The sequence below is a fragment of the Sciurus vulgaris genome (genome assembly GCF_902686455.1).
Source record: "Sciurus vulgaris genome assembly, chromosome: 15".
Lineage (NCBI taxonomy): Eukaryota > Metazoa > Chordata > Mammalia > Rodentia > Sciuridae > Sciurus > Sciurus vulgaris.
This window is the reverse complement of record NC_136476.1, coordinates 87,185,046-87,206,329: the sequence shown is the minus strand read 5'-3', so window position 1 is coordinate 87,206,329 and position 21,284 is coordinate 87,185,046.

The window sequence follows — 21,284 nt, the reverse complement described above, 5'->3', positions numbered from 1 at the left end:
ATCTGGCGGCGAAGCAGCAGCCAATGGAGAGCGGGCGCGAGCCCGGCCGCATTTGCTTATCAAAACCTCCAGGACCAGCCGCTGCCTTCTGCTGCCTTCGGTCTCTAACCTCCGCTCCGATGAAACCTCGGGAGACTTCCAATAACAACTGGATGAAAAGGAAGCAATGACCAAACTATTCGGTTTTAAAAGCATTTTAAACTATTCGGAATGAAAGCATTTACTCGCAATGCCCGAATTTGTATACTTTCTTTAGATTTTTTCTTCTTTTCTTTCTTTTTTCTTTCCTCTCTCTCTCTCTCTCCCTCTCTCTCTCTCCCTCTCTCTCCCTCTCTCTCTCTCCCTCCCTCCCTCCCTCCCTCTCTCTCTCTGGTACTGGGGATTGAACCAGGCCTCTCCTTCTTATGTATTTCCCTCTTCACTCATTTCGTTTTTCCTCCTCTACTTCCCCTTTTCTCTCTCCATCTCTCCCCTTTCTGTCCTGTCTTCCTTCCTTCCCTTCTTCTCTCCTTCCCACTTCCCTGCTTGCTTCCTTCCTTCCTCCCTTCCCTTCCCTTCCCAAGTTCAGCATCCTGCTCCTGGGTCCTTGGGGAACCCAGGGTTGGCAGCCATGGGGAACATGCCTCCCAGCCAGGCCCCTCGCCTCCTCGCTCGAGGCATATTTGAGGAGAGACAGATTCACATTTCCCGGGCTGCAGCTACAGGACAGATGAAAGTGCAGCCCAGGTACAGCAGTGAGTCTGGGGGGCCAAAACCCACGCAGATTGAGCCCTAAGACACAGGGCCAGCGTGTGCTGCCATCTAGTGGCAGCAGAGGGGTCAGGGAGGCCAGGGGGTGCCTCTGCCGTGTGTCATCGCCAGGGGAAAGCTTGGCAGCCCTGCTGGGAATTTCATCCCGCTTGGCACAGAGCCCCATGCCCTGGTCCCCCACCTTCTTCCTTCTCTGCCCTGCACCTCCTCCTGCTTTCGGGGCAACCGATTTATTTCAGGAGGTTTTGCATAAGCGGAGAATGGCACAAAACAGCACTGTTAGCTCATTTGCATGTCCTTGCAGCCTGGCGCTAGAGAGATTATGTTTCACTCCTAGAGAAAACAAGTTTGCGGACGGGAAGCCCGATTTCAAGTCCAAGGTTCGATGTGGAATGACAGGGGCGAGGCCTTGCTCTTGCCCAGCCCTGCCCGAGCCCAGCTAGGGGCCTGACACACATCAGGGGTGGGCGTGTGATGCCGGGGACTCAGCCCCAGCTGCAGGCTGGCCAGGAGACAGTGTGCCCTGCCCTGCACCTCTCCTCTTAGCAGCAGAAAGAGATTTAGGGAATTGTCGTGGGGGCTCTTGGATGATGCACGTTACTGGCAGTCACCTGGAATGGTTTGCCACATCCCTGCTGCTAGAACAAAATGTCCCTGACTACGAAATTCATTTCTCACAGTTCTAGAGGCTGGGACACCCCAAATCAAGGTGCTAGCAATTCGTGCTCTCTGCTTCAGAAGGCACAAGAAGACACTGCACGTGGCAGAAAAGGCAGAAGATCAAAAGGTTTGATCTCTCTCCCTCTGTCCCTTCCATGAGGGTAGAGCCCTGGTGGCCCAGTGGCCTCCTAAGACCCCACCACTTGCCACCATCACAATGGTCCTGAGGTTCCCGTGTGAGCTTGGGAAGGGCAGATTCGGATCCACAGGTTTCAAATAAGAACAGAGAGAAGCCCTCATCAGCTCCTTCCTGGCCCAGTGGTGGGTCAGAGCAACCTGACCTTGACAGTGTGGGGTGGGGGCAAGCACTGAGAGGTAAAAACAGCATGCAGAGGGAGTGAGAGGCTTTGGGAACAGATTCAGACTTGGAGGACTAGTGGAGGAAGGGACATTCCAGTGGATGCCAAGGTTGGTTAGTTTGGAGAAGTAGGGAAGAATGACTAAAGAGGAACTGTGTGCAGAGAGCTGGAGGCCAGGACTTGAGGGCGACAGCGATTCAATGACGCTGGAGCAGGGAGACCCAAGGAAGGGGAGGGAGCGAGAGGACACTGGAGACACCGAGCCCAAAGAGGACAGAGGGAGCAAGACAGTAAGATTTCTCCCTTTACCTAAAGGACAAAAACATCAGCTTCAGAGATTAGCACTCAATGTTTTCACAGTGTCAGTAGACATGTAAATGACAGCACTTTTTCTAGCTTATAGAAGTTCAATTTAAATGTATTTAGTAACTACAAAGCAGTTATTTCACGTCACTGAAAAATTCCAACTTCAGGCATGGTTGGATCCAGTAGCTCAGATAATACTATCTGGGATCTCATTTATTTCTATTTCAGAACACTTGCATTTGTTGTCCCCTCTTCCTAGATGAACTCTCAGGTATCCCCATGGCAGGTTCTTTCCTGTCAGTGATGTCTCAGCTGAAATGTCACCTCTGCAGGGAGACCTCCTTGGCCATCAGCTAAAGTCAGATCTCTCCACCCCAGTTTTTTTCTGTTTCAGCACCCCACCCATTTTCTTCTTAACAGTCGTAATTATCTGAAAATACCGGGTTTATTTATTTGCCTATTTATTTATTTGGTCTGACTTCCGGAGGAAGGTAAGCACTACAAGACGAGGGACTGTGTCTTCCTGGCTCACAAACTTCAGGGCTTGCGACAGTGTGTGAGAGACACTATTGACACTGGAACAGAGTGAATGAATCCTCATCCCTCAGCAGCCTCGGACCGAGGGCCCCACCAATGTCACCAGGTTTTCCTCCATGAGCTTAAACACGCCGCGGGAAAAAGCTGCTTTCTCAACAGCTTCAACGAAGAGTCCTCAGGTTGATTCTGATTGGTCCATCCTGGTCACGAGCATATCTCTGCACCAATCACTGAGTTCAGGGGGCGGGACGCGCGCCTCTCCCTGGCCTGAGCTAGCCCGCCTTCCTGTCCTGATCACAGCAGCTAGGAGCGTGGAGGGCGCAGGGCGGAGTGGGTCTGGGCCAGGACACAGTTGCCACCACACTGCTGAAAGGCTATGGCCTCCTTCTGTCTTGTCATTGTCATCTGAATGTGCTGTTTTTCCTCTTGGAAACCAAATCCAAGTCTTGCCTTCCCCCCTACTAAACGGGGCGTCTGGAAAGTTCTTGCTCTTCATTCTCCTTCACAACCCGCATCAGCTCTCAACTCCTCCAAGAAGCCCTCTCCGACCCCCCACAAACCACGAGTCCTTTGTGGTCTAAAGGGCTTGACCCACCACGATGACCCTTGGGTTCTTGTCTCGCTTGGCTGCTCACGGGGACTTCGTGCTTCTCAAGGAGACCAGCAGTGACTTGAGCACAGACGTGGAGGGGTCCTCTCCCAGCCCGCAGTGGGCATGGCCCAGACCTCAGCGGACACGGGCCGCGGGAAACATAATCGGAGCTGAATAAATGGGAACCTCTGTGCCCAAGGGCCGGGCAGTGTGTGGTGTGCAGAGCCGTCCACGGGGCACATGCACGGAATGCAGTGTGTGGGGTGGGGTAAAGCTGGGGGCCAGGCACTGGTCCAGGGACTCAGCCGCTGAGCCACATCCCCAGCCCTTTTTTTTTTTTTTTTTTTTTTTTGAGACAGGGTCTGCTAAGTTGCTCAGGGCCTCGCTAATTGCCGGGACTGGCTTTGAACTTGCAATCCTCCTGTTTCAGCCTCCGAGTACACTGGAATTTCAGGCGTGCACCACCTGAAGCCCATCTTCTATATGCGCGTCTTGGTGCCAGAAAAACGCCCCCTTGCTCTGTCCTGCCTGCCGTATGTGTGCGGACCTGTGGATCACGCGGGCAGCAGGCAGAGAGGTGGAAAACACCCACGCGATCGTCAGGCAGATGGCGGAACCCTTCCCAAGCCCAGGCTCCGAGCCACGCTCACCTGCCTTCCTGATCGCACCCCGCTGCAGACGCACCGCTCCATGGGGAGCAATTCACAGTGTCGTCACACGGTGGCGCTCCTGTCTCCTCTTTTCCTCTAACAAAAAATCAGACACCTATTTTTTAAATCCCAAGAATCATATATTATCAGAGGAGAAATAAGAAAATTTAAAAATATATCCCCTTGCCCAACCCCAACACTGACATTCTTTGTGCGCGTTTTTTTTTTTTTTTTCAGTTTCTCTGTTCTGTTTGTCTCTCCCTGCGTTTCCCTGTGTCTCCCTCTCTCCATCTGTCTGTCTCTTTCCTTCTCCCTCAGCAGCCCTGGCACCCACAAACCATTTTCATTTTAGATTTATGAAAAAAAGTCTGGCAGCTCCTTCCACCCCACAAGGGCTGGGATTCTTCTTTAGAAGGTGTTCCTTGACTCTCCTGGAGAGAAAGGAATCCTCAGCCTGCAGGGGAAACCTTGTGCTAAAGCCAAGTGCCCCCAGTGGGAAGCCAAGTGTGGGCTTGGGCTGGTGGACGGGGCTCTAGACTCTCTCAGCCTTGTCAGAGAGCATGGTGGGCCTTCGCTGGCCAGGCCTCAACACAATGCCCTCTGCCTCCTGGCAATGAGCTCCCCCCTTGAGATTTCTGCCCCTTACAGCCGGGTGAGCACCCGGGGAAGGAAAGTGTGGAGCCCTGAACTCTCATCCTCGGCCTGAGAAGCAGTGACCGCTGCCATGCCTGTGTCACAGCTTGATTGGAGAAGGCAGCAGGAGGCCAGGGAGGGCCAAGGGGCAGGTGACGTCGGTTCCAGAGGGGACCCTGAGGCCCAGGGAGAGATTAACCAAGGTTACCTGGCTCCTGGGAAACATCCAGGACTGAGACTCTGGCTTCCTAACTCTTTTTAAAAGCTCTTCAGAATGGCCCTTCGGCTGTTTTACTGTGATCTAGACATCTCACTTAACAAGACAGAAATTCCCAGTGGCTGTGAACAGGGAGGGCAAGTTAAGTCTCCAGGGTTAGGTGGGTGAGGTGGAAGCCTGTTTCTGGATCGCTGCATGCCTCGGGCAGACTCCCCTGGGCCTCACGCCTTCCATCTGTAGAATGGGCTGAGGACAGCACCCTTCCCGTCATTACGGGGCCAAATGTGCAAAACCATCTTATAAGTGCTGAAATGTGTGAGTTGTTATTTCTCAGCAGACATATTCGACCACTGACTACAAACTCTGCCCTTTCTCTAACTGGACAGTCAGAGCAGCCTGCTGGGTGGAGGGGGACCTAACCTGATTCCTATCAGGCAGGCTGTGCTGATTTACATGGCAGGTTGATTATTAAGGAACAGTTGGCATTTGGCTACTGCTCCATAAACTTCTGACCACTTCCGCGTTTCTGTTCCCCCTGGGGACTCCCGGAAATCTGGCTCAGGCTACAGAGATGGAGGAGGAAGGAATGAGGGTTCTGGACATTTACTCTAGGCAATGTCCAGGTAGGGTGGAGGGGCTCAATGGGCTTCTCTTTCAGTCTTTGGGACTTGGGATTTGGGGGAATATGGCCAATAGGTCATATGATGGGAAAACAGGCACCAACCCCCAGGCACAGTTGGCACCATGGCCAGTCAATGCAGCCCTGAGGGGACCATCTGCCTGATCTACCAGAGCACAAGCCCACCCACCCACCTCTAAGGATGTGCACCATGTTGGCACATTATTGGTGAGTGTGCAATGCACAAACCCAATCTGTACCCTTCCTGGCAAGCTGAGTGTGTGTGTGCGCGTGCACGTGCACACATTAACCAGCCTCAGGAGGGCAAAATCTCCCATGGGTTTGTTTACCCACAATCAAGCCCCCAGAGTAGCATCCTTAGCAGGTGATGACCTTGGTCCCCTGCATCAGGGAGTTTTTGGCTTGGGACATAGCTGCAGTCCCTAGACCCAGGAAGCAAAGTCTCAAAGGAAAGAAGAAGACTGCAGAAGAATGTGTACCCCTTTGCAGAGGACTCGAAACACAAACCCATTTGGGAAAGAGTTCTCTCTTTTCCCACCCATACCTCAGGGCTCTGCCTCAATGCTGATCAGCACAGGACCAATGGAAGTTGCAAGTGGGAGGCAGGGGTGAAATCAACACCTTGAGTCTTCAGGCAGCCAGGGTTTGCACCCAATTTACATCTCTTTTGCATGTTCCCTCTGCCTTTAGAGATTTTCTCAGGCTACGGTTTCATCAGAATTCCCTGAAGGATGGGGATTCCCCACCTGCTGTTTCTTATCAACACAGAGGTGACCCTCCCACCCCTGCCCCCACAGCAGAGGAAACGGGAGGGACACAGTGATATAACCTTGAAGATGGTCTGTAAAATCATTTCTGCAAAAGGAGTGGTTTGCAGTTTTAAAAGGAAATATCTAATATGCTCATTTGGAAAGCAGGAGAGAGGTCTTTATAAAATATTCACCCAGATTCAGCAACTCCCCCACTAGGCACGTCCCCAGGGACATTGAAAGCAGGGAGTCGAGGAGATATTTGTACTGGGATGTTCACAGCAGCAGTAGCCAGGAGTCCAAAGCAACCAAGTATCCTTGGGCAGGTGGCTGTCAAGTGTGCTATTTAAACACCTGCCTCAGCCGACCAACCCTGAGGTTATGCTGAGTGAAATAAGCCAGTCACAGACAAATGCCATGGGCCCCGCGTCTAAGAGGTGCCCAGAGTAGTCAGTTCACAGATGCAGACAGTGGAGTGGTGGTTTCCAGGGGCCGGGGGAGCGGGGCGGGAGTTGGTGCTTATTGGAGACAGAGTTTCTGTCTACAACATGTGATAGTTCTGGAGATGGATGGTGGTGCTGGTGGCCCAATGACATGAACATACATCAGGCCATTTAAACCTGGTTTGGGTGGGAAATTTTGTGTTATGTGCATTTTACCACAATTAATTCTTTAAAATACATGAACAGGCTAGGGACGTAGCATGTGGTAGAGCGCTTGCCTAACACGGTCAAGGTCCTGGGTGACATCCTCAGCACTGCAAAAAATGAAAATAAAAACAAATGAGTAAAGGTGTAAAAAAGTACACATCTATGCAAAAATCACATCCAAGGGCTACATTTTCACAGGTGGGGAAAATAGAGATATGCAGGGAGGTGAGCCGTATCTGAAAGCGGAATCTCACCACTTCATGGTCAGGACTTCAGACTTTCCTTTGCTAGGTATTAGAATTATATTTTGATCTTCAAATATTTTAAGTTTTTATACAAAAAAATTTCAAGCAGAAGAGCATATAAACCATATCTAATGAACACGCCTATCCACCGCCAGTATTGTATACTAGCATTTGCCAAAAAAGCCTTATCTCCCTGTACGCGCATAGAAGCCTATAATGTTTAGTTTTGATAAAACATTTTGAAAATACATTGCAGATGTCAAGATACTCCCCCCACACTTACATAATCGTGTAACTGCCATGTCTTTACTGCACCTAAGGAAGCTGCCAATAGCGCCCTCGCGCCACCGAACACCCAATCCATGTTACACCCCGTGACTCCCCTGGCTCTCAACATTCCTCAACGTTGCTCTGTTAGAATCAGGACCCCAACAAGGGTCAGAAATCGCATTTGCTTCCTGTTCCCTAGTCTCTTGATAGTGGAACAGCGCCCCCTGCCCCTCTCTTTTTGTACTGCTTCCCCGCTTCACGGCAGGAGCCTGGGCCAGTCTGGTAGAAAGCCCTGGTTCTGGATTTGTCTGGTTGCTTCCTCCTGGTGCCATTCCACCTATTCCTCCATCCCTGTCTGCTGGAAGTCAGGCCCAGGGAAGTTTTTTAGGCATAACTACGGCACAGGTGATGCTGTGAGCTTCACAGCATTAAGAGTTACCTAACATCAGGTTGTCCCGCCTCAGTGATGCTAAGTCTGGTTGGTCACTTGGTTAAAGTGACAGCCAGCTCTGTCTGCCATAAAGGTGAGTTCAGAAGCAATCTGCGGGGCAGGACTTCACCAGCAGTGGGGCATCCTGTTCCCCATGGCCTCCTCTAGTGGATTCAGCATGCACAGCTGATCCTTGGTGGCACTGACGACTTCACTGGTAGTTGCCAAATGGAGATTCTTCCCATTTTACCCTGCTCTCTAGCTTTCCTCTGCGGCCTTTTCTTGGGTAAAGAACTTTCTCTCACTTGCTGGGCTAGGTTTAGAGGTGGTTTGTCCCAAGGGCTCATGTGCTAGAAGCTTGGTCCCCAGTGTGGCCATGTTGAGAGGTGGTGGAACCTTTAAGAGTTAGTTTCCCAGAGTGAGTCAGTTGTTGGGAAAGTGGGTTGTTACTGGAAGAGCAGAGCTGGCTCCTTCCTGCTCTCTGGCTTCCTCTCCCGCTCCTTCTGAGTGGCACTCCCAGCATGAAGCCATCGGCCATGCTGTGATGCAGCCAGGAGGCCCTGGCCAGAGCAGAGTGGATGCTCAGCCATGTTCCTGAACCTCCAGCACTCTGAGCTGCGAGCTGTGATTTCAGGAGAAATGATCTTTGTCCCTGCGTATGTGTGCATGTGTGCGTCTCTTCAGGGTAGGTGCTGAGGAGGGCACTGGCCTGTCAGAGGGCCAGTGCACATATGATGTCCCTGGGCGTGGCCAAACTCCTCTCCTGGAGCATCCTCTGCAAATCCTGGAGCAAACTCCAGATTGGGGGTTTTCTGCCAACCTGAGAGGCCAGGGACCACTGTCTGGGAGTACCTGGAATTTACCTTTCCCTCACGATGACTGGTGCCGCGTCTCTTCCTGCGTCCAAGACTCTCGCGTCTCTTTTGCTGTGAACTTTTTTGCACGCCCTTTGCCTGTGTCTACCAAACAACTGGCTTTTCTCAAGTTGTATTTTTAGGAGTTCTGCCTACTAGGAAGGCCGGGTGTCACTTAGCTTCTGGCTTTGCCACACGGAAACGTGCTTGGCTTCACTGGTTTTGTCGAGGTCATCTGGCTCCTTCGCGGCTTCGACTCCAGCTGTTTTCAGGTTTCCTTGAGGCTTCCTTCGCTCTGCGTGAGCACGTGTGGCCTCACTCTTGCCACTACGGCTCTGACCCATTGGGGTTTATTCTGGCGAAGGGTGTGACATCGAGACCATTTGTCCTTCCAAATGGTCATCCCATATGCTTCAGGGAGGCACAACTTGGGGACAGCCTCTGCTTGCCTGGCGGCTGCTTTCTGAAGGGGGTGGACCATGTGACCAGGAAGCTCTGGCACCCAAGCAACCACGCGGCGTGGCCCTACACATTCGCTGCAGCGGAGGCTCGTGAGGCCACCAGGGAGTTGGACCGAGAGGAAACCCCCCCCACAGAGACCAACAGCCAGGGCTCTGAAGGTGCTGGGTCAGGTGAGCCTGTGCCCGCAGGCAGCTCACGTCTTTCCTCCGTCTGCAGCTCGTGCGCCGTTAGGACGCCGCCTGCAGCCGTGGTCCCCGTGCTGCCTCTTACCCTGTTTCTTGTGTGTCTACAGCAGATGTGGTCTTGCTTCCAGGCTGTTGGGAGAAATCCTAGTTCTTGGCTCACAGAAGTGAATGTCTCGAGTGCGTAAAGGAAAACCTCACACATTCACGCCCATCAGGAAAACCTGCGGAGAGGAGCATTCCGCTCCGGTCACCTAGGAAAGTAAACAGTTGGCCCAAATTGACCTAGCGTTACCAAGGGAGCCTGGTGGTCTGAACCCCTGTGGCACATTGTGATTGGACAAGAAAACTGTAAAATGTATGGCTATTCCTGCAATAAACGAGTTTGCAGGTTGCTCGCCACAAGCCTGCTTCCACCCAACTCCCGGAGCCTGAGGGTCTTGACTCTGCGGCCCTTACCTGCGCCTGAGCTAGCTTAGCAAACTACACCAGGCCATTGCGCACGCCGACTCCTCCTGCTGTGAGGCCTGTTCGCCTCCTCACCATGGTTCAGACTCTCATTTAAACCAGAAGCAAAGTTCAAATCCCACCTCTGCCAATGAGCTGCCACCTCACTCTGATTTTGACCCCTCTCTCCCAGAGGACGTTCTGAGCTGGAGCTGACTCAATCACAGCATGGTGGGTCCCTCCCGCATCTCGTCTGCCGGTCCCCATGTTCTTGACACTGAGTGCAAGAAAGTCTGTCCAGCCCCCCAGATTGTGACCTTATTTGGCAATGAGGTCTTTGAGGGTGTGATTGGGTTGGAAGGGGGTCATATTGGATCAAGCTGGGCCCTAAGTCCAGTGATGGCTATCCTTATGAGAAGGGGGGCACATGCAAGGGAGGAGGCCATGAGGCCACAGAGACGGAGGCTGCCGTGACGCAGCTGTGCCAAGGAGGCCACACAGTTCTGGTGACTGCCAGAAGCTGCAGGGCGCGGGACAGTCGCCCTCAGAGTCTGCAGAAGGAGCCCGGCTGGCTGACTGGCAGGCAGTGTGGGACTCCAGGATCCTGAGAGCGTATTTTGACCACACAGTGTGTGGTAATTTGCCACAGCAGCTCCAGGACACTAATACGGCAGGTGACGGTGGCACTGCCGAGTGCTCAGCTGTGGCCGACCTCTGCCAAGCATCTGGGCGTCTCTCCCTGCACCGTCCCAGCAGTTCTTCCAGTTTTGTTTTGTTTCTCTCTTTTCTGGTGTTGAGGACGGAAGCCAGGCCTCCCCCATGCTGGGCGAGCTCCATCACTGAGCTGCACCCCAGCCCTCTCTGTGTATGTAGGGCCCAGGTGTCATCCCCATTTTGCAGATGGAGAAACTGAGACCTGCAGAGCTACCCCAGGGTCACATACTGGGTCCTAGGCCCAGGTTCCACCCAGCTCAGCTTGCTCTGTCCCTCCCAGAGGACCTGCTCAATGGTGCCCACCCTGGCACCATTACCCTCTGACGCCAGCACCCTCCAAGCCTTGGTCTCCACCTTCACACCAGAAAGTCACATTCTTGTCTAACTGTCCACTGGGCCTGTCCTCTTGGCTTCTTATTCAGCCAGTCCCCAGATGACACCCACCCAGTTTCCCCAGCCTAACTTCCCCTCGTGTCTTAGGAATGGCACCCTCCAGCTGGAAACCGGGGCACCTCCTTCTCCTCTCCTTCACATCCAGCGTGGGTGTCCAGCACCTGTCCCTAGAGTACCACATCACTTTCCTCTGTGGTTTCTCTCCCTGTTATCCTGGTCCTTGCATCCCCTCTCCATTCCCCAGCAGATGTCGACCAATGAAAATCCTTCAGGGGCTCTTCCCTGCGCTCTGAATCAAGTTCGAAGGCCTTCATGAGCTGAGCCTCTGTCCAGTGCACATTAGCTAGAGGCTGAGGCAAGTCTCTGCAGTTCTCACGGGGCCTGAGTTAGCTCTGGAGAGAGGATTGTAATAAGAAACGCACTCCCAGCCTTCCCCTCACTCTGGATTCTGTCTCCCCATGCGATCTCTCCCTCTCTGTTCACTCTTCCAGCATGATGCCATCTGACTAGATGTGACACAGCCAGGGGAAGCCTCACCAGACCTGGCACCATGTTGTTGGGACTTTCAGCCTCCAAAAGCATGATCTAAAGAAACCTCTTTTATTTATAAGCTATACCACCTCAGGCATTTTGTTATACTAATAGAAAACAGACTAATGGAGATGTCATATTTCCAAGGTCAGATTACAATAGACTGTTTTCCAGCTTGATTGTATTCTTCTGTTCTCTCTGATGCAAGCCAGGAGCCACGTCATGAACAGGCTCATGGAATGGCCCATATGACAAGGAACTGAGGATGACCTTCATCTACAGCCTGTGAGGCATGAATGCCACCAAAAACATGTGTGAGCTTGGGAGCAGCTCCTTCCTCAGTAGAGCCTTGGAATGCCACATCGCAGCCTTGTGAGGGGCCCTGAGCAAGAGGAGCCAGCTAAGCTTCACCCAATTCCTGGTCCACAGAAACTATTCTAAGCCACTAAGTTTCAGAATTATTTGTTACACAGCAAAAGACAACTAGTGCTTAGGTGAAGGAGTTCAGCCACATCATTGGTGGTAGCAGCCAAAGAGGAGAGACCTGAAATGTCTATGTTGCTCTGGATGAATCCAAGGAGAGGGGGCACATTTTGAAAGGTGCACTTGGAAAGGTCAAATTGCCGAATCTCAGAGGGAGGGGTGGAAGGGCAGCCGGAGGTTTCTGGATGGTGCCTTTAGGATACTTCCCAGGATTTACTGAGCAGCCTGTCTGTGCCAGTATTTATGCCCTCTTCTTAGCTGTGATATTTCTTACTTTCTGGTCCACTGGTTAAACAAGGCTACTTGGAGGGTGAGCTTGGTTTTATTTGTTTGTCTCTAATGTAAGGTTTTCTTCTTCCAAAGGAAATTTACTATTATGACCTTTTTTTTTTTTTCTCTTTTGCAAAGGAAAACACTGAAGTAGGTCAGAGAACTGTCACTTCCAAGCGTGACTCTCCAGGTAGCCTTGTTTAACAGGTGGACCAGAGAAGAAGGAAGCCACGTGCGTGGCCAGGATATAAATACCGGCAGAGAGACACTGCTCAGCGGACCTGGGGAAACATCCTAAAGACACCTCCAGCTGCTCTGGCGCACTTCCCTGCACGCTGTCCTGCCCAGCGCTGCAGTTTGACCTCTCAAGCGCACCGTTGGTGTAAGAAGCTAGGAAACTTTCTCTTCTAGATTCTTAAGATCATGGTTGATTTTAGGTGCCAACTCACCTGGGCCATAGTGGCCAGATCTGTGGTTAAATATTATTCTGGAAGTTTCCATGAGGGTGTTTTTGGATGAGATTAGTATTTAAATTTGTGGACTTTGAGTAAAGAGAATTTCCCTCCATAATGCGGGTGGGCCATGTCCAATCAGGTCAAAGTCTGAATAGACAAGACTGACCTCCCTCCAGCAAGAGGGAATTCTTCCTCGATGGCCTCGGCCCTGACCTGCAACAGTGGTTCCTCCCTGGACTCCTGTCTGCCAACTTGCCCTGCAGATTTTGCATTTGCCAAGCTTCATAATTCAATGAGCCAGTTCCTTAAAAAAAAAATACACATGCATGTGCATGTGTACACAAACACACACATGCGCGCGCGCGAGCGTGCACACACACTATGCGTTCACTTTCTCTGGAGGACACTTACTAATACACTCATACACAATTTAAAATCAGTCAGTCAGTGAGTCAACAAACACACATGTCAAGATCCAAAGTGACCTCCAGAACAAATCAGAAACAACAGTAAGAAAACAACAGACTCCTCCTCAGAAATCATGCAGACTCAGAGAAAATGGGATGATGTCTGTAAAAATCTAAGAGAAACTGGAAACCTAGAATACAGTACTCAGTGAGAACACCTTTCAAAAACAAAGATGAAATACAAATTTTCAGACAAATAACTGTTGAGAGAATTTAATAGAAAATGATACAAGATGAGCCAGATGCAGTGGTGTGCGCCTGTGATTCCTACTACTGGGGACGGGATAGGTGGGCTCTCTGGGAGAGAGAAAAGAGATCCTTAGCATATGGAGACCCAGATCTATGAGCAGGACCACCATGCTTACCCCTTCAGATGAACAAAACCTCCAGTGTGTGCTTGTAACAGATCAACTAGAACAAAAACATAATCAATTTAAATGTCACAGATTCAAAGATTTACATAACATGCCCACAAGTGATATATGGCTAGACTGCCCAACTAAAAAGAAATATTCCAAACTCAAGTATAATGTGATTGACATGGGACTTGATTTTCAAAGAAGCTTGCCTGAGACCCTGCACATTTCTTCCCAGGAAATCCTAGACATGGTCAGAGAGCTCAATCCTGGTCACGTCTCCCATCCTCTCTCCTCTGAGAGGGGAGTGGCAACCACACCCTGCCTTTGGGTAGTAGATCTTTGCTGTCCTCAAGTAAATCTTTGCTAGTGCCTTGCTTTTGATGCATCAGGGAATTCTTGTCAATGATGAAAGTCAAGAACCTGCCCAGGTTGATTGACGTCTCGTTCTCTTTGGAGGAAATTTCTCAGAGCTTTGTCTAATGACCTGGAGGCCCAGGCAGGAGGATTGCAAGTTCAAGGTCAGCCTCAGTAACTTAGTGAGACCCTGTCTCAAAATAATACAAATTTAAAAGTGCTAGGGATGTAGCTCAATGGTAAGCGTGTCCTTGGGTATAATCTGCAATACCACCAAAAAAAAAAAAAAAAAAAAAAAAAAGATATCAGATGGAAATGTGGATCTACACAAAGAAGAAATGTTGCAATGGTGAACATGTGGGCAAATATAATATTTTTCCCTCAGTTTTTAAATTTCTTTAAAAATAATTTGTTTTTAATTTTTTTCTTTTTTCCTTTTAGTTATACATGACAGCAGAATGTATTTTGACATATCATACACACATGGAGTATAAATTCCCACATCTTGTACATGATGTGGAGTTTCACAGATCATGTATTCATACATCGACATAGGATAGTGCTGTCCGATTCATTCTACTGCCTTTCCTATTCCCATCCCTCCCTTCCCTTCATTCCCCTTTGTCTAATCTGGTGAACTTCTATTCTTCCCTACCTGCCCTTATTGTGAATTAACATTGCACATCAGAGAGAATATTCAGCCTTTGGTTTTTTGGGATTGGCTTATTTCACTTAGCATGATAGTCTCCAGTTCCATCCATTTACCAGCAAATGGCAAAATTTCATTCTTCTTTATGGCTGAGTAATATTCCGTTGTGTATATATTCCACATTTTCTTTATTCATTTATCTGTTGAAGGGCACCTAGGTTGGTTCCATAGCTTAGCTATTGAGAATTGAGCTCCTATGAACATTGATGTGGCTGTGTCACTACAGTAAGCTGATTTTAAGTCCTTGGGTATATGCCAAGAAGTGGGATACCTGGGTTAAATGGTGGTTCCATTCCAAGTTTTCTGAGGAATTTCCATGCTGCTTTCCAGAGTGGTTGCACCAATTTGCAGTCCCAACAGCAATGTATGTCTTTCTGCCCACATCCTCACCAACATTTGTTGTTACTTGTATTCTTGATAATTGCCATTCTGACTACAGTGAGATGAAATCTCAGTGTAGTTTTTATTTGCATTTCTCTAATTGCTAGAGATGTTGAACATTTTTTCATATATTTGTTGACTGATTGTATTTCTTCTAAGAAGTGTCTATTCAGTTTCTTTGTCCATTTATTGGAGTTTTTTTTTTTTTTGGTGTGAAATTTTTTGAGTTCTTTTTATATTCTGGAGATTAAGCTCTATCTGAGGTGCAGATGGCAAAGATTTTCTCCTATTCTGTAGGCTGTCTGTTCACATTCTTGATCGTCTCCTTTGCTGTGAAGAAGTTTTTAGTTTGATACCATCCCACTTATTAATTATTGATTGTTAAAAATAATTTATTCTTACAGCAAAAAAGAATATGTTATCAGGTTTATAACCTAGGTAGAAATAAAGTGTATGGCAGTAGCACTAACCACAGTGGGCAGGAAACACAGGCATTTTGTTATCAGTTTCTTAAATTGTATTTGAAGTTGTATGTCAACCATTGAATATGGATGAATATTGCAAATATTCAATGCTCAATTCAAAAGAAGCAGAACAAGAAAGGAGAAGAACAAAAAGTAGATGGGAGAGAGAGCAGAACCAAGATGGTAGACTTAAACCAATTCCACCGACAATTCCATTAATTGTAAAGGGCCTAGACATGCCAATGAAAAGAACCGTTAACTTGTAAATTAAACGTGAACATCCCAGATGGAACATTAACCAAATCCAAGAAGGTTTTATTTTTCTTTTTTTAAATACAACGTGATCAAGTGGTGTTTGTCCCAGGAGTACAAGGGCTGTTCACCACCAGAACTGTGCAATTCACCACATGGATGGACTAAAATAAAAAGGGTTTTGATTATTCCATGAACACAGAAAAAGTATTTGATAAGGCCAACATTGATTCTTTTTTTCTTTTTCTTTTTTGAGACAAGGTTTGCTAGGCTGGCCTCATACTCAGGATCCTCCTGCCTCAGCCTCCTGAGTAGCCAGGTTTACAGGTGTGCACCAGTGCCCCTGGATTCAACATCTATTATTTAATTTGGAAAGATCATACACCAAAGTCTTTAAGCAAACATTTTACATATAGTAGGTACATTTTAAGCCTATCCTTGAAGATCGAGAACAGAGCATGAGTGCTTAATCTGCTTGAATAGTAATGGAAGTCCTGAGCAACATTATAAAACAAGAACAAATGAGAAGAGTGAAAATTCAAAAGAAAAAAATGGTTTTACTTCCAGCTGATATGATCATATACCTAGGAAAACCAATCAGATCAAAAATAAAATGACGAACTATTAGAATTAGCTCACCTAAGCATAAGAAAAAAGATCAACCTACAAATATCAATAGAATTTACTTCAATAGCAACCAAATAGAAAATAAAAACAGTATACAAAATAACACAACAGCATTGGCACCTGTGAAGTATCTCACAGTAAACCAATAACACACGAGACCTCTGAGAGGACATTTTGAAGCTCTAATGAGTGTCCCCCACAGAGCAGGGTCTGGAGAGAGCAGAGACAGCCATCAGGCAGTGTTATGGTGTAGACACGGTTTGAATGTGTCTGTAGGGTCCCTGTGTTGGGTGCTGGACCTCTATGTGGTAGTGCTGAGGTGGTGGTGCCTTTAAGGGGTGGAGCCTATGGAATGGTAGGTGACTGGACCCCAGTGAGTTCCCAGGAGGGGGGTTGTTGTAAGAGTGAGCCTGACAGCTCCTGGATTTCTGGCCAGCTGTCTCACTGTCTGATTTTTGCCTCTCCTATGCATTCCTGCCATGCTGCCATCCCTCACTATGTGAGGAAGACTAGGGGCCCACACCAGAGGCTGAATCAAGGGGGCTGCTCAGACTTGGGCCTTCAGTCTCCACGGTTGTGAACTAAATAAGTGTCTTTTCTTTATAAGGCACCCAACCTTGGGTAGTTCATGCTAGCAACGGAAAATGGACTAATGCTAATCTAGGTCCAAACTAAAATGTGGTGTAGATCTGCAAGGAGAGGGGAAACGAAGGGTTTGGTAGGAAGAGTCTCAGACTGCACCGCAGTTCCAGGAGAGGTTAGGTCGAGTGTGAGTCCTTGGCTAACGTTTGCCAGGGAGTCTCACACCTCATAAGAATAGGCCTGCATCAGTACCCCAGCTGTGCCCTAGTGTAGGTGGCACATGGGATGTGCGCAAATGTGGTGGCAGCAGCTGGGGCCTTTGTCATTGACAAGAGATCCAAGTGACACCTTGCCATAACATAAGCATGGACATTAGGGGTAAAACATAAAGATACAAAATACATGTGCAAAGATATAAGAATGTAAATGTAGAAAATGCTTAAAGATACGTTTTATGACAAAGAGTTGAAAAAGGCATTTTGACAAATTCCCAAACCCAAACTGTGAGTCCAAAAGAAAAAGTGCTGCATTGGGTAACATCACAATCAATGTCTTCCCCAAAAACGTACGGGAGAGTTGGTTCATGGGCAGACGAGAGACTCGGAGGATGCACTTGGACTATCCAGCCAGCAAGGGGCACATCTGCGGAACACGTATAGCACCTCTGCCAATCACCACAGGGAAGACCGGAACTCTCTGGGAAAAGGGCCGAAGACAAGAACCAGAAATGGAGAGAAACAAGACGGGTGAAAAGATGAAGAGGTGCTCCAGCTCAGCAAGCCAGGGAGGCAAATCACAACAAGGATGCAGGGACTGGGGATCTAGCTGGGTCGGTAGAGTGCTTGCCTCACCTGCCTCACAAGCACAGGGCCCTGGGCTCAATCCCCAGCACTGCCAAAAAAACACACACAAGACTGGAGACTCACTTTAGATCTGCTATGCAGAGAAAATTAGAGAGCTAGCACATGCAAACCTTGGCAGGGGCAAAGACACTTGATGGGCTTCTGACGGGAACAGAGAGGGACAGGCCTCCAGGGGAACAGTGTGACGGACTTTCCCCCCACTTTTTTATTGGTCCATGACAGTTGAACCTAATGGTGGGATTTGCTGTTACACATTGGTACATGCACATGACACAGCCACATCCGAGACCAATATCATCCCCAGTATTTCCCCTTCCTCTATTCTGTGGCTCTCCCTTAGATTTTCATAAGGGCCCTGCCTCTCTTTTCCTTTTCCCTCTTTAGTGTCCATATATGTGAGAAAACATAAGACCCTTGACCTTCTGAGTTTGACTTATTTCACTTAATAACATAATATTCTCAAGTTTCAACCAGCGTCCTGCAAGTCACATAATTTCATTTTTCTTAATGCCTGAATAAAACTCCATTGTGTGTATACACTACATTTTCTTGATCCGTTCATTCACTGATGAACACCTAGGCTGGTTCCATAGCCTGCCATTGTGACCTGTGCTGCTGTCAACACGGGTGTGCACACATCACTACAGTAGGCTGGCTTTAAGTCTTTAGGATAAACACCGAGGAGGGGTCACATGGTGGGGCCACGCCTTGTCTTCTGAGGAGGCGCCAGGCTGATTTCCACAGTGGTTGTGCTAATTCAAATCTCAGCGATTTATATCCAGGGTTAACTTGTCCTTTTCCTCCACTCCTCTCCAGCATTACTATTGCTTGCTTTCTTGAGGACTGCTATTCTGACCCGAGTGAGATGAAATCTCAGTGTAGATTTGATTTGCATTTCCCTAATTGTTATAGTGTTGAACATTTTTTCATATATTTGTTGACCTTGATGGTGTATCTTTTTATTTCTTTTTCTTTTAATTTTTTATTTTATTTGTTCTAATGAGTTGTCCACGACAGTAGAATGCATTTATACATTTTGATAGATCATACATAAATAGAATGTAATCACTCATTTTTCTGATTATACATATTGCAGGATCACATGGGTCATGCAGTCAAACATGTACATGAGGTAATAATGTCTGTTTCACTCTACTGTCCTTCCTTCCCTCATGTCCCTTCCCCTCCCTTCACTCCCCTCTACCTAATATAAAGTAACTATTCTTCCCTATCCCAGCCCCCTTATTGTGAATTAGCTTCCTTATATCACAGAAAACATTTGGTCTTTGGTTTTTTGGGTTTAGCTTATTGCTCTTTTTCTTTTTCATTTTTTATTAATTTTTTTTTTATTTTTACAGACTGCATTTTGATTCATTGTACATAAATGGGGTACAACTTTTCATTTCTATGGTTGTGCACAATGTAGATTCACACCATTCATGTAATCATATATATATATATATATATGGTAATATTGTCTGTCTCATTCTACTATCTTTTCTTCTCCCACCCCCTCCCACCCCATTTTCCCTTACACCATCCAAAGTTCCTTCATTCTTCTCCCCCCCCCCCAAATTATATATTGTCATCCACTTATCAGAGAAAACATTTGGACTTTGGTTTTTTGGGCTTGGCCTATTTCACTTAACATGATATTTTCCAACTTCATCCATTTACCAGCAAATGACATAATTTTATTCTTCTTTATGGCTGAGTAATATTCCATCATGTATATATACCACAGTTTCTTTATCCATTCATCAATTGAAGGACATCTCGGTTGGTTCCACAATCTGGCTATTGTGAATTGAGCTGCTATGAACACTGATGTGGCTGTGTCACTGTAGTATGCTGGTTTTAAGTCCTTTGGGTATAATCTAAGGAGTGGGATAGGTGGGTCAAACGGTGGGTCCATTCCAAGTTTTCTAAGGAATCTCCATACTGCTTTCCAGAGTGGCTGCACCAATTTGCAACTCCGCCAGCAATGTATGAGTGTGCCTCTTTCCCCACATCCACGCCAACACTTATTATTGTGTTCTTGATAATAGCCATTCTAATTGGAGTTAGATGAAATCTTAGGGTGGTTTTAATTTGCATTTCTCTAAATACTGGAAATGGTGAGCACTTTTTCATATATTTGTTGATCACCTGTATATCTTCTTCTGTGAAGTGTCTGCCCAGTTCCTTAGCCCATTTATTGATTGGGTTCTTTGCATTTTTGGTGTAAAGTTTTTTAAGTTCTTCATAAACTTTGGAGATGAGTGCTCTGCCTGAAGTGTGTGTGGAAAAGATTTCTCCCACTCTGTAGGCTCTCTTTCCACATTATTGTTTCCTTTGCTGAGAAAAACTTTTTAGTTCGAATCTATCCCATTTATCGATTCCTGCTTTTTTTCTTGTGCTATGGGGATCTTGTTAAGAAAGTCTGATCCTAAGCCAATGTGATGAAGATTCAGGTCTACTTTTTCTTCTATTTGGTGAAGGGTCTCAGGTCTAATTCCCAGATCCTTGATCCATTTTGAGCTGAGTTTTGTACAGGGTGAGAGATAGGGGTTTAATTTCATTTTACTGCATATGGATTTCCAGTTTTCCCAGTACACTTTGTTGAAGAGGCTATCTTTTCTCCATTGTAAGTTTTTGGCACCTTTGTCTAGTATGAGGTTAACTTATGTGGGATGTCTCTGTGTCTTCTATCCTGTACCACTGGTCTACCTGTCTATTTTGGTGCCAATGCCATGCCATGCCCTTTTTGTTTCTATTGCTCTATAGTAGAGTTTAAGGTTTGGTATGGTGATACCTCCTGCATCACTCTTCCTGCCCCGGATTACTTTGGCTATTCTGGGTCTTTTGTTCTTCCAGATGAATTTCATGATTCTTGCTCTATTTCTATGAGAAATGTCACTGGGATTTTAATTGGAACTGTGTTAAATCTGTATAGCACCTTTGTAGTATGGCCATTTTGATATTAATTCTGCCTATCCAAGAACAATGGAGATCTTTCCATCTTCTAAGGTCTTCTTCAATTTCTTTTTTTAATGTTCTATAGTTTTCATTGTAGAGTTCTTTTATCTCTTTGGTTAGATTGATTCCCAAATATTTTATTTTATTTTATTCTTTTGAGGCTATTGTGAATGGAGTTGTGATTTTGTGCATCTGGTGTTCTGTAAGCCTCTAGCATTTGATTTTCTATTTCATTCTTCAGGTTTGGGAAATTTCCTGATATTTGATGGTAGATCTTAAAAGTAAGTCCACACACTCTGAGACCTACCAGGCTTATCCCCAGCTATATATCCCAAAGACTTTCTCCGCTGGACCCATAAGGGAACAGGCACAGTGATGTTTCTCAGTGTGGTTTCTGGTGGCACCATGGCTGCCAATCCCTGGAAGGGTGGAGAGTCGATCAGGGGAGATCCACGCCACTGAGTAATTGTTAGCAGTTAGAAGCTGCTGACCAGATGAACACAAAACAACATGGACAGAGCCTCAAAACATCACACCGAGTGGAGAAGAGAACCAAGAGAAAGATTTCCATGAATTCAACACATATACACACACATGCTTATGGATTGTGCGAGGACACATACAGACCAAAGGATACGTGTCACATGCATCAGGTGGCTGCTTAAGAGAGTGGAGGGAAGTAGATGTGGAGGATGGCGATGGAAAGGGTTGAACGAATGCACACATAAAAATAAGACAGAGCCCTTTCCCAAACGATTGCTGATGGTGCGTAGCCCCGACTATCGGCTG